The following is an 11,204-nucleotide window of genomic DNA, read 5'->3' on the forward strand; positions in this document are numbered from 1 at the left end:
GTTAGGCAGATCACCTGATATCAGGAGTTCAAGACCAGCCTGGTCAACATGGTGAAACCCATCCCTACTAAAAATACAAAAATTAGCCGGGTGTGGTGGTGGGCACCTGTAATCCCAGCTACTCCAGAGGCTAAGGCAGAAGAATCACTTGAACCCAGGAGGCGGAAGTTGCAGTGAGTCGAGATGGCACCACTGCACTCCAGCCTGGGTAACAGAGCGAGACTCAGTCTAAAAAAAAAAAAAGAAAAGAAAGAAAAAGCAACACGAAAGGACAAATCTTCAGAAAAAAAAAATGCAAACAAAAAGGGAAAGAGGAGCAAAGGGAAAACAGGCCAACTTGTGTAATCAAGAAACTAAAGATTTACTTCAGAAAATGGAAAAACAAAAACCAAGGAGAGTCCAGCCACTGAAGCCACAGAGAAAGAAGCCACATCTGATTAGTATTACATTCCATGTCTTATGGGTCATCCCTGTCTCCCTTCTTGTACAACCTAGAGGAATATTTTTATCAACTATTTTGTAAACACAAGTTTTTCAGTAGCTCTAGAAATATTTTTAAGAAGGAGCGAATCCCATCTCACCCCATTTCTTAAATGTAAGTGCTTTTTTGTAAAGGTGAAATCATTCTCTGGTTGTTTATTTTTTGGTACAACCAGAAAACAGTATGGGATACCGAATTATGGGAGGTTTTGTCTTGGGTGTCAGCTTAATGTTCCATGGATGGGGGGTTAGCTTTTATTTTTTAATACAAAGCATACTAAATGGCAATATGGAGTCACAGCCTTGCCTTTAATGTCTTGAACATTTTGAATTACTTCTAGTCCCATGTTTTTTGTCATTAGAATTGTTTCCTAAAGGAAACCACTCCTGGATCATATCTTTCCCTGTCAGAATTGTGTGCACTCTGTAACATCTTTGGTCGTGGTAGTCCTGTTTTTCTAATAACTTTGTTACCGTGCTGTGAAATATTAAAAATTTGAGTATATAGTATATATGCTATTCAATTGTGAATTGGTGGGATGTCTATAACAGCTTATCAACATGTGAAGATACTGGTACTTGATAGCCTCTTAAGGAAAATTTGCCTCCAAATTTTAAGCTGGAAAGTCACTGGAATAACTTTAAAAAATAATTATAATACATGGCTTTTTAGATTCTCAGTACATATGTTAAGAATTGAAATATCTGTGTGCTGACCCTCAACACAACCAATAAAATCTCAATTACAAAAGAAAAAAAGTGATACTATTTAATGTGTACAACTCTAAATGCAACACGGGTATTGTACTGTATGCTTTCTGTATTGATGCATTGCATTCAGTACTTTCTTGACAACCTTCGCAACAGTCTAGTCTGTTGTTTCTGCATATGTATACACAATCAACAAACATCTCCAAATTCACATATGGGTGTATATCTCATATAGGTTATATGTACCCATTTTATTGTTAAAATTCCAAATAGTTTTCTCAATTGTCTACACGTTAATTTTTCTCAGTGTGTACTTTGTAAAAGAGAAATTCTTAATTTTACAAAATAAAACTCAACTATTTTTTTTTTTTTTGAGACAGAGTCTCACTTCTGTCACCCAGGCTGGAGTGCAGTGGCAACCTCTGTCTCATGGGTTCAAGCTATTCTCCTGCCTCAGCCTCCTGAGTAGCTGGGATTACTGTAATCCCTCTTCCAGCTAATTTTTGTATTTTTAGTAGAGACAGGGTTTTGCCATGTTGCCCAGGCTGGTCTGCAACTCCTGACCTCAGGTGATCTGCCTGCCTTGGCCTCCCAAAGTGCTGGTATTACAGGCATGAGCCACCACACCCAGCCCCAATCCAAATTTTAAATGGCCGGTGTCCTCTACCAATTTTTGGAAGCTTGACAAAGATAGCTCAGGAATTTTAGATAAATAGAGCAAATGATAAATCTCTGGAAATGCATAGGAAACAAAATGACTATTCATAGAACCAAATACAAGCCTTACATTAGAAACTAAAAAACATCAATTGTATATATATATATACACACATATATATATGTAAAACCCAAAGGAGAACAAACAGGAAATAAATGAAAATTAAAAGCAAAACCAACAGGAAAATAACCCCCAAATTTTCTCCTACTCAGTTTACCTTGGAGTCTACAGTGTTATCCCAAGCCTAAAAAAAATGACAGATATTCTGTTTCTGATATACTAATTAATGTCTTTAAGTCCACCAGTACCACTCTGTTTTGTGAAATTAAGAAATTCACTTTAAGCATGTGACCAATAAGTACCTTAGTGCTAGTACTTTCTATGTAGACTAGCAAATACAGTGTGAAACAAAGCAATGCAAGCACTTATGTAAAATTTGACTCCATGTTAAATCTGGCTCCATGCTTAACTATATTTAAAACAGAATTATCAAGCTGCCAATGTATTTCCTTTTAATAATTCTTATTGTACCTTCATCAAGACTAAGAGCTTTAACTATGAACAATGTTAATTTGCCAAATGTCTCTAATTTTCTATCAGTTTTTAAAGGATGTTTACTATGTAAATTTTTCAACTTTGCATTTTCTCTGTATGTACATGAAGATAAACACACAGAGAAACAGAAAGAAAACAACATATGTCTTCAAAAAGCCATCTGTGTCATGCTTGGACTTTCTGTTTTGTCCTAAATTTTTTTTTATTCATTTTATTTTTAGGAAAAAAAAAATTCCGTCAGATTGTTTTCTCGCCGGGGACACACATACGCTGTTGGTGGGAGTGTAAATTAATTCAACCATTGTGGGAAGAAGTATGGTGATTCCTCCAACAGCTAAAAACAGAAATACCCATTCAACCCACTAATCCATTACTAGGTAGATACCCAGAGAAATATAAATCATTCTACCGTAAAGACACATGCACACAAATGTTCATTGAAGCACTATTCAAAATAGCAGACATGGATTCAACCTAAATGCCCATCAATAACAGATTAGATAAAGAAAATATAGTACATATACATCATAGAATATTATGCAGCCATAAAAAAGAATGAGATCATATCTTTTGTGGGGACATGGATGGAGCTAGAGGCCATTATCTTTTGCAAACCGATGCAGGAACAGAAAACCAAATACCACATATTCTCACTTGTAAGTGGGAGCTAAATGATGACAATCCATGAACACAAGGAAGAAAACAACACACACTGGGGCCTCCTTGAGGATGGAGGATGAGAGGAGAGAGAGGAGCAGATTGGGTACTAAGCATAGTACCTGGGTGGTGCATAATCTGTACAACAAACTTCCACAACGTGAGTTTACTATATCACAAACCTGCTTGTGTAACCCAAACCTAAAATAAAAGTTAAAAAAAAAGATTCTTGCACAAAATTATCCTCCTTTCGTTTTAACCTTTCTTGCTAAAAATACATCTTTATATCCTTAACTTTCTTCACATCTTTCTCCCTACTTACTGGTTCCTTTCTACCTTAGTTCATAAATAAGATTTTCAAGTCCATAATTGGAATAAAACTTTAGAAAACGCTTGAATTAGACAAAATTATTCTATTTCTCAATAAGAAAACATCTTCTTTGGCAGGCTTTATGTACTAAATTATATAGTACCCTTAAATTTTCGTGAAAACTAAGAAGCAAGAAATCTTTAGCTGTCCATCAAATATTTCCATTTTATAGATGAAAATCAAATATTTGCATTTTATAGATGAAGACACTCCACAATTTATAAAAGCATGTTTCTCCATATCATAACCCTTTCTTTTTTGATTATTATTATTGTTACACTTTAAGTTCTAGGGTACATGTGCATAACGTGCAGGTTTGTTACATATGTATACTTGTGCCATGTTGCTGTGCTGCACCCATCAACTCGTCAGCACCCATCAACTCGTCATTTACATCAGGTATAACTCCCAATGCATTTCCTCCCTCCTCCCCCCTCCTCCCTCCCCATGATAGGCCCCAGTGTGTGATGTTCCCCTTCCCGAGTCCAAGTGATCTCATTGTTCAGTTCCCACCTATGAGTGAGAACATGTGGTGTTTGGTTTTCTGTTCTTGCGATAGTTTGCTGAGAATGATGGTTTCTGGCTGCATCCATGTCCCTACAAAGGACACAAACTCATCCTTTTTGATGGCTGCATAGTATTCCATGGTGTATATGTGCCACATTTTCTTAATCCAATCTGTCACTGATGGACATTTGGGTTGATTCCAAGTCTTTGCTATTGTGAATAGTGCCGCAATAAACATACGAGTGCATGTGTCTTTATAGCAGCATGATTTATAATCCTTTGGGTATATACCCAGTAATGGGATGGCTGGGTCATATGGTACTTCTAGTTCTAGATCCTTGAGGAATCGCCATACTGTTTTCCATAATGGTTGAACTAGTTTACAATCCCACCAACAGTGTAAAAGTGTTCCTATTTCTCCACATCCTCTCCAGCACCTGTTGTTTCCTGACTTTTTAATGATTGTCATTCTAACTGGTGCAAGATGGTATCTCATTGTGGTTTTGATTTGTATTTCTCTGATGGCCAGTGATGATGAGCATTTCTTCATGTGTCTGTTGGCTGTATGAATGTCTTCTTTTTCTTTTTTTTTTTTTTAATTATACTTTGAGTTCTAGGGTACATGTGCATAACGTGCAGGTTTGTTACATAAGTATACTTGTGCCATGTTGGTGTGCTGCAACCATCAACTCGTCAGCACCCATCAACTCGTCATTTACATCAGGTATAACTCCCAATGCAATCCCTCCCCCCTCCCCATGATACGCCCCAGTGTGTGATGTTCCCCTTCCCGAGTCCAAGTGATCTCATTGTTCAGTTCCCACCTATGAGTGAGAACATGTGGTGTTTGGTTTTCTGTTCTTGTGATAGTTTGCTAAGAATGATGGTTTCCAGCTGCATCCATGTCCCTACAAAGGACACAAACTCATCCTTTTTGATGGCTGCATAGTATTCCATGGTGTATATGTGCCACATTTTCTTAATCCAGTCTGTGACTGATGGACATTTGGGTTGATTCCAAGTCTCTGCTATTGTGAATAGTGCCGCAATAAACATACGTGTGCATGTGTCTTTATAGCAGCATGATTTATAATCCTTTGGGTATATACCCGGTAATGGGATGGCTGGGTCATATGGTACTTCTAGTCCTAGATCCTTGAGGAATTGCCATACTGTTTTCCATAATGGTTGAACTAGTTTACAATCCCACCAACAGTGTAAAAGTGTTCCTATTTCTCCACATCCTCTCCAGCACCTGTTGTTTCCTGACTTTTTAATGATTGTCATTCTAACTGGTGTGAGATGGTATCTCATTGTGGTTTTGATTTGCATTTCTCTGATGGCCAGTGATGCTGAGCATTTTTTCATGTGTCTGTTGGCTGTATGAATGTCTTCTTTTGAGAAATGTCTGTTCATATCCTTTGCCCACTTTTTGATGGGGTTGTTTGTTTTTTTCTTGTAAATTTGTTTGAGTTCTTTATAGGTTCTGGATATTAGCCGTTTGTCAGATGAGTAGATTGCAAAAATTTTCTCCCATTCTGTAGGTTACTTGTTCACTCTGATGGTAGTTTCTTTTGCTGTGCAGAAGTTCTTTAGTTTAATTAGATTTCATTTGTCAATTTTGGCATTTGTTGCCATTGCTTTTGGTGTTTTAGACATGAAGTCCTTGCCCATGCCTGTGTCCTGAATGGTATTCCCTAGGTTTTCTTCTAGGGTTTTTATGGTATTAGATCTAACATTTAAGTTTCTAATCCATCTTGAATTAATTTTCGTATAAGGAGTAAGGAAAGGATCCAGTTTCAGCTTTCTACTTATGGCTAGCCAATTTTCCCAGCACCATTTATTAAGTAGGGAATCCTTTCCCCATTTCTTGTTTCTCTCAGGTTTGTCAAAGATCAGATGGCTGTAGATGTGTGGTATTATTTCTGAGGACTCTGTTCTGTTCCATTGGTCTATATCTCTGTTTTGGTACCAGTACCATGCTATTTTGGTTACTGTAGCCTTGTAGTATAGTTTGAAGTCAGGTAGCGTGATGCCTCCAGCTTTGTTCTTTTGATTTAGGATTGTCTTGGCAATGTGGGCTCTCTTGTGGTTCCATATGAACTTTAAAGCAGTTTTATCCAATTTTGTGAAGAAACTCATTGGTAGCTTGATGGGGATGGCATTGAATCTACAAATTACTTTGGGCAGTATGGCCATTTTCACGATATTGATTCTTCCTATCCATGAGCATGGTATGTTCTTCCATTTGTTTGTGTCCTCTTTTATTTCACTGAGCAGTGGTTTGTAGTTCTCCTTGAAGAGGTCCTTTACATCCCTTGTAAGTTGGATTCCTAGGTATTTTATTCTCTTTGAAGCAATTGTGAATGGAAGTTCATTCATGATTTGGCTCTCTGTTTGTCTGTTACTGGTGTATAAGAATGCTTGTGATTTTTGCACATTGATTGTGTATCCTGAGACTTTGCTGAAGTTGCTTATCAGCTTAAGGAGATTTTGGGCTGAGACAATGGGGTTTTCTAAATATACAATCATGTCATCTACAAAGAGGGACAAGTTGACTTCTTCTTTTCCTGACTGAATACCCTTGATTTCTTTCTCTTGTCTGATTGCCCTAGCCAGAACTTCCAACACTAGGTTGAATAGGAGTGGTGAGAGAGGGCATCCCTGTCTTGTGCCAGTTTTCAAAGGAAATTTTTCCAGTTTTTGCCCATTCAGTATGATATTGGCTGTGTGTTTTTCATAAATAGCTCTTATTATTTTGAGATACGTTCCATCAAAACCAAATTTATTGAGCGTTTTTAGCATGAAGGGCTGTTGAATTTTTTCAAGGCCTTTTCTGCATCTATTGAGATAATCATGTGGTTTTTGTCTTTGGTTCTGTTTATATGCTGGATTATGTTTATTGATTTGCGTATGTTGAACCAGCCTTGCATCCCAGGGATGAAGCCCACTTGATCATGGTGGATAAACTTTTTGATGTGCTGCTGGATCTGGTTTGTCAGTATATATAACCCTTTCTTAATTGGAAATGACCCAGACATCCAAGAAGCATCAAAAATAATTTTAAGATTTTAAATTACACAAAAAGCTCACCTACAAGCATGTATCCCATTTACATGTATTCAATTCTTTCATCTTTTTAAACAGTTTATATAAGTTCCTTCTGAAAACTGAGATATTAGACAAAGGTAGTCATCATTTCAGGTTATTGCTCTGTTGACTATTATTTGTAGCCTATGAATATTAGGTGCTCACCTACGTAAGCAGCTTAAATACATAGGTATTTTTTCCAATAACTTAGAAGATTCAGCTGTTTTTATTAAACAAACAACATTTAATTAGTCTTATTTGCCAAAGAAGGCACACAAACAAAGATCATTTTGTTTTGGCTGGGTTTATACTTTTATAACCTTCTGTGGCAAACGCTGACACCTCAAAGTATCTATCAAAGACAATTATAAAATCCAGACCAAAATGTATTCTAACATTGTTAAGACCTTCCTATTTTTACCTTACCAATGATTTTAAAGCCAGCTTTTTTAGTAAAGATGACTTAAGTCACATAAACTTGAAAATGGCTTTGATTTATTTATTTAGTGTATGAGATGCTCTTTTATTTATAAGCCAATTTGGTAGACACAACATACAACATAATAAATGTACATACACGTAAACACATCTAAACATGTATATACATACACACACAAAGATGTACTAGCTTTTACCTTGAAACTCTAACCATGAGATAGCAATACCAGCGCACTGGTTTAGGAACATGTTCACATGGCTCAACTTTGTTTGCTCCAGTAGGTGATCCAATGAAGGCTTTGAACCAAAAATTGGGTAAAGCAGTTTCTGTGGCCATTTGATTTTTAAAGGCTAAACTTCCCCAGACTCCAAAGAACACTGGGGCCAAACAGCACTATAGAAGAACATCATGTACTAACCAGGCCCAACCCTGCTTAGAACAGCAGCCTAAAAGCCTAGATATACGTAACACTGTAACACCATTCCACTGTCTCACTCAACAGCATGACCCATGGAGAAGCCAAACTTCTCCAGATTCCAAAGAACACTGGAACCAAACAGTGTTACCAAATATTATCAGGTTATCAAATTCTGATTTCCTATGACTATATTGACACACACAAATAAACAAGCAATCACTAAAACACTGTCCAATTGCTGCAGCAACTAACGAGTTCCAAATGTGTCCAAACTGGAACAGTCAGGGTGCTTTCCTGTATCAATCAGTTGAGCTTGTTCAACCTGCAAATGGAAATTCCTTCAGAATTCCCCACATTGAGAGCAGAAGATCCCACTACCTGGTACCCACAAAAGACATTCACCCATCCAGACTTAGATGACACATTTCAACGGCTGCTCTTCCTAGAAAATCAGGAACATGACTGGGGCCAGCAGACGTAGGGCCAGAGAAAGAAAAACTGACATCCACTTGTGGCCAAAAAAGTGTTGGCAGCTGCTTAGGAGGGCTTTTGAGATTCTCCCAGCCCACAGCAGCCAAGTTACTAGCAATACATTCCTGGCCAAAGAACCAGAACTTTGTCAAAAACAACTAAAACCTACCAAACTACTGCATCTGGACAATGAGATGTCAGACTCCTCACCCATCATGATTGCTTAAACAAACACCTACTTGCTGTTGACCAACTCCTCTTCCTTACCTCTACCTGGAGCCCTCTTCCCTGTCAATACTCATTGCCTCAGTAACTGGTTTTCTATGTCCAAGCAGCAGGGCGTAGACCAAACTCCTGGCATTTTAATAACACTAGATTGCCTTTGCATTCCTATGAAAATCCTAAGAGTATATATTTTTGCCTCCATTTAACCGAATAAAAGAAGAAAGATCAGGGAACCTTTCCAAAGTCACTCACTTAGCAGCAGATGCAGCACTTTTATTCCTGGTCAGAAGCATATGAAAAGTTCAGAAGAGTAATTAATCCAGGTGGCATAGTTAAAAACAGGACAGTGTAAGAGTTTAAAAAGATAAGGACACATATAAGAAAAAACTATAGGTCAAATACTCCTAATGTGAAAATCTGAAATGCAAAGTGCTCCCGAATTTAAAACATTTTGAGCACAGACACGATGCTGAAAGAAAATGTTCATTGGAGCATTTCAAGTTTCAGATTTCCAGATTAGGGATGCTCAGCTGGTAGATATATGCAAATGTTCTAAACCCCCCCCCCCAAATCTGAAATCTGAAACACTTGTGATTCCAAGCATTTCAGATAAAGAATACTCAACCCGTGAAAGAAAACAAATCAATTTTAAAACACAGCCAATCCCAGGAAAGGAGGAAGAGGAAGATGGAAATAAAGAGGAATACTTCAACCAAGAGTAAAATCAGCTAAGTGTCCCCTATGGTCCATGTACATCAGATAGGATGCTTTCAAGCACAAACAAGAGAAAACCCAACATGATAGGCTGAAACAGTAAAGGAAATGTATCATCTACCATCACTGAGAAGTACAGGGTTCATTCAGGCTTTGGATACAGTTTAATCTGGACTCTTCTGAGAGTCCGTTGCCTCTACCTTCTTGCCTGTGTGATCTCTCTGGTGCTGAAAAAAAATGACTTGTGCTGTTTCAAGCTTTATACCTCCCACCATACCACCCAGGACAAGAGAGAGAATCTATTTTCCCTATTGTCAAACACAAGAATCAGGTGTCATGTAAACAAAGTCATTTTAGAACAGGTACATAGCCCTGAACGACCACTCTGAGCAAGGGTAAGTGGGATCTATATGATGATTGGCTTAAATCTCAGGTTACCTTCCATCCTTTAGCCTATAACATTGTCAAGGATGAGTTCCAATTAGTGCCTTAGGCTGATCGCTAGAGCTGAAGGTGATATCAACCAACCAAAAGCCAGACGACTATTATGCAAATGTGGCAAGGTGGATTGAAACCCAAATGGGTTGGAACCAAACATGTCTAACCCAAGTAGAAAGACTGCAGCAGTCCCCTTCTTTGCTTTCCTCTATCCCATATTTTTCTTTTCCCCTTCTCCCATCACACCTTCATTTTCCAAAAATTTCTATATATGCAGCTGCTGCCAACTGCACCTGGTCTGCCTGGATGTTTCCTTTGCCTTAGGCCCCTCTTCTCCATTTTCTAAACAAATTAGAGCTAAGTCCCTTTCCACAAGTTCAACTAAAATAACTTACTGTACTAGAAAACTGAGAAATAAATAAGAAATGAAAATATCAATCTGCAGAATCATAAGAAATATTTGTTGAATTAATTCATGAATCCTAAAGTAATTGAAGTCTTGCTATGGATATCTTGACAAATACTACCATCTGGTGTCAATAGTCAATCCTCATTATCCAAAAATGTTACATTTGCTAATTTGTCTACTTGCCAAATTTTATGTGTAGCCCCTAGATATATATTCATAGCACTTTCACAATCATTCATGAATATGTGCAGAGAGGTACAAAATTTGAGTCCCTCAAAGAACATGTTCCTAAGGTAAAAAAAGGTGGTGCTCTGTCTTCACGTTCCAGCTCTCACACAGTAAACAAGCGTCCTTTTTGTAGTCTATATAGTGCCAACTTTTTCACATTTTTGTGTTTTTGATTGGTGATTTCACAATCTTAAATGTCTCCCAAGTGTAATGCTTAAGTGTTGTCTCATTTTCCTAAGCATAAGAAGGCTGTGACATGCCTTACAGGGAAAAATGTGTGTGTTAGATAAGCTTTGTTATACTTACATGGTTGTTGACTATGAATTCAATGTTAATAAATCAAGAGTGCAGTACATGCAGGAAAAGGGGGAGGAAATTCACCCATCTGTAGATGAGGTTGCTTGGGAAAGTAACATCTATAATGCTGTGCTGAAGCTATGGGAAAATAGCTACATTTGTGGATTCATGAAATGACAACCATTTTTTTTAAGTATAGTGGACAGCAATGTTGTGAGGCTGAAAACCAAAGAAATTTATGATCATGTTAACCAAGGTCAGGAATACACTAAACACTTCTTAGATCGTGTTTTATTATATGGAAATACCGCATGTAATGAATTAATTATAAATATATACATATATAAAATAAGATGTCTTTAAACAGAAACACACATAAAACAAGCTTATGTATTCATCAGTTAACAAAAATGTTGTGAAAAAGCTCACAAGAACCTAACACCTGTATTTCCCTGAGCCATATTCATGGCTCAGTGC

This window comes from Macaca nemestrina, chromosome 1, assembly GCF_043159975.1.
Source record: "Macaca nemestrina isolate mMacNem1 chromosome 1, mMacNem.hap1, whole genome shotgun sequence".
NCBI lineage: Eukaryota > Metazoa > Chordata > Mammalia > Primates > Cercopithecidae > Macaca > Macaca nemestrina.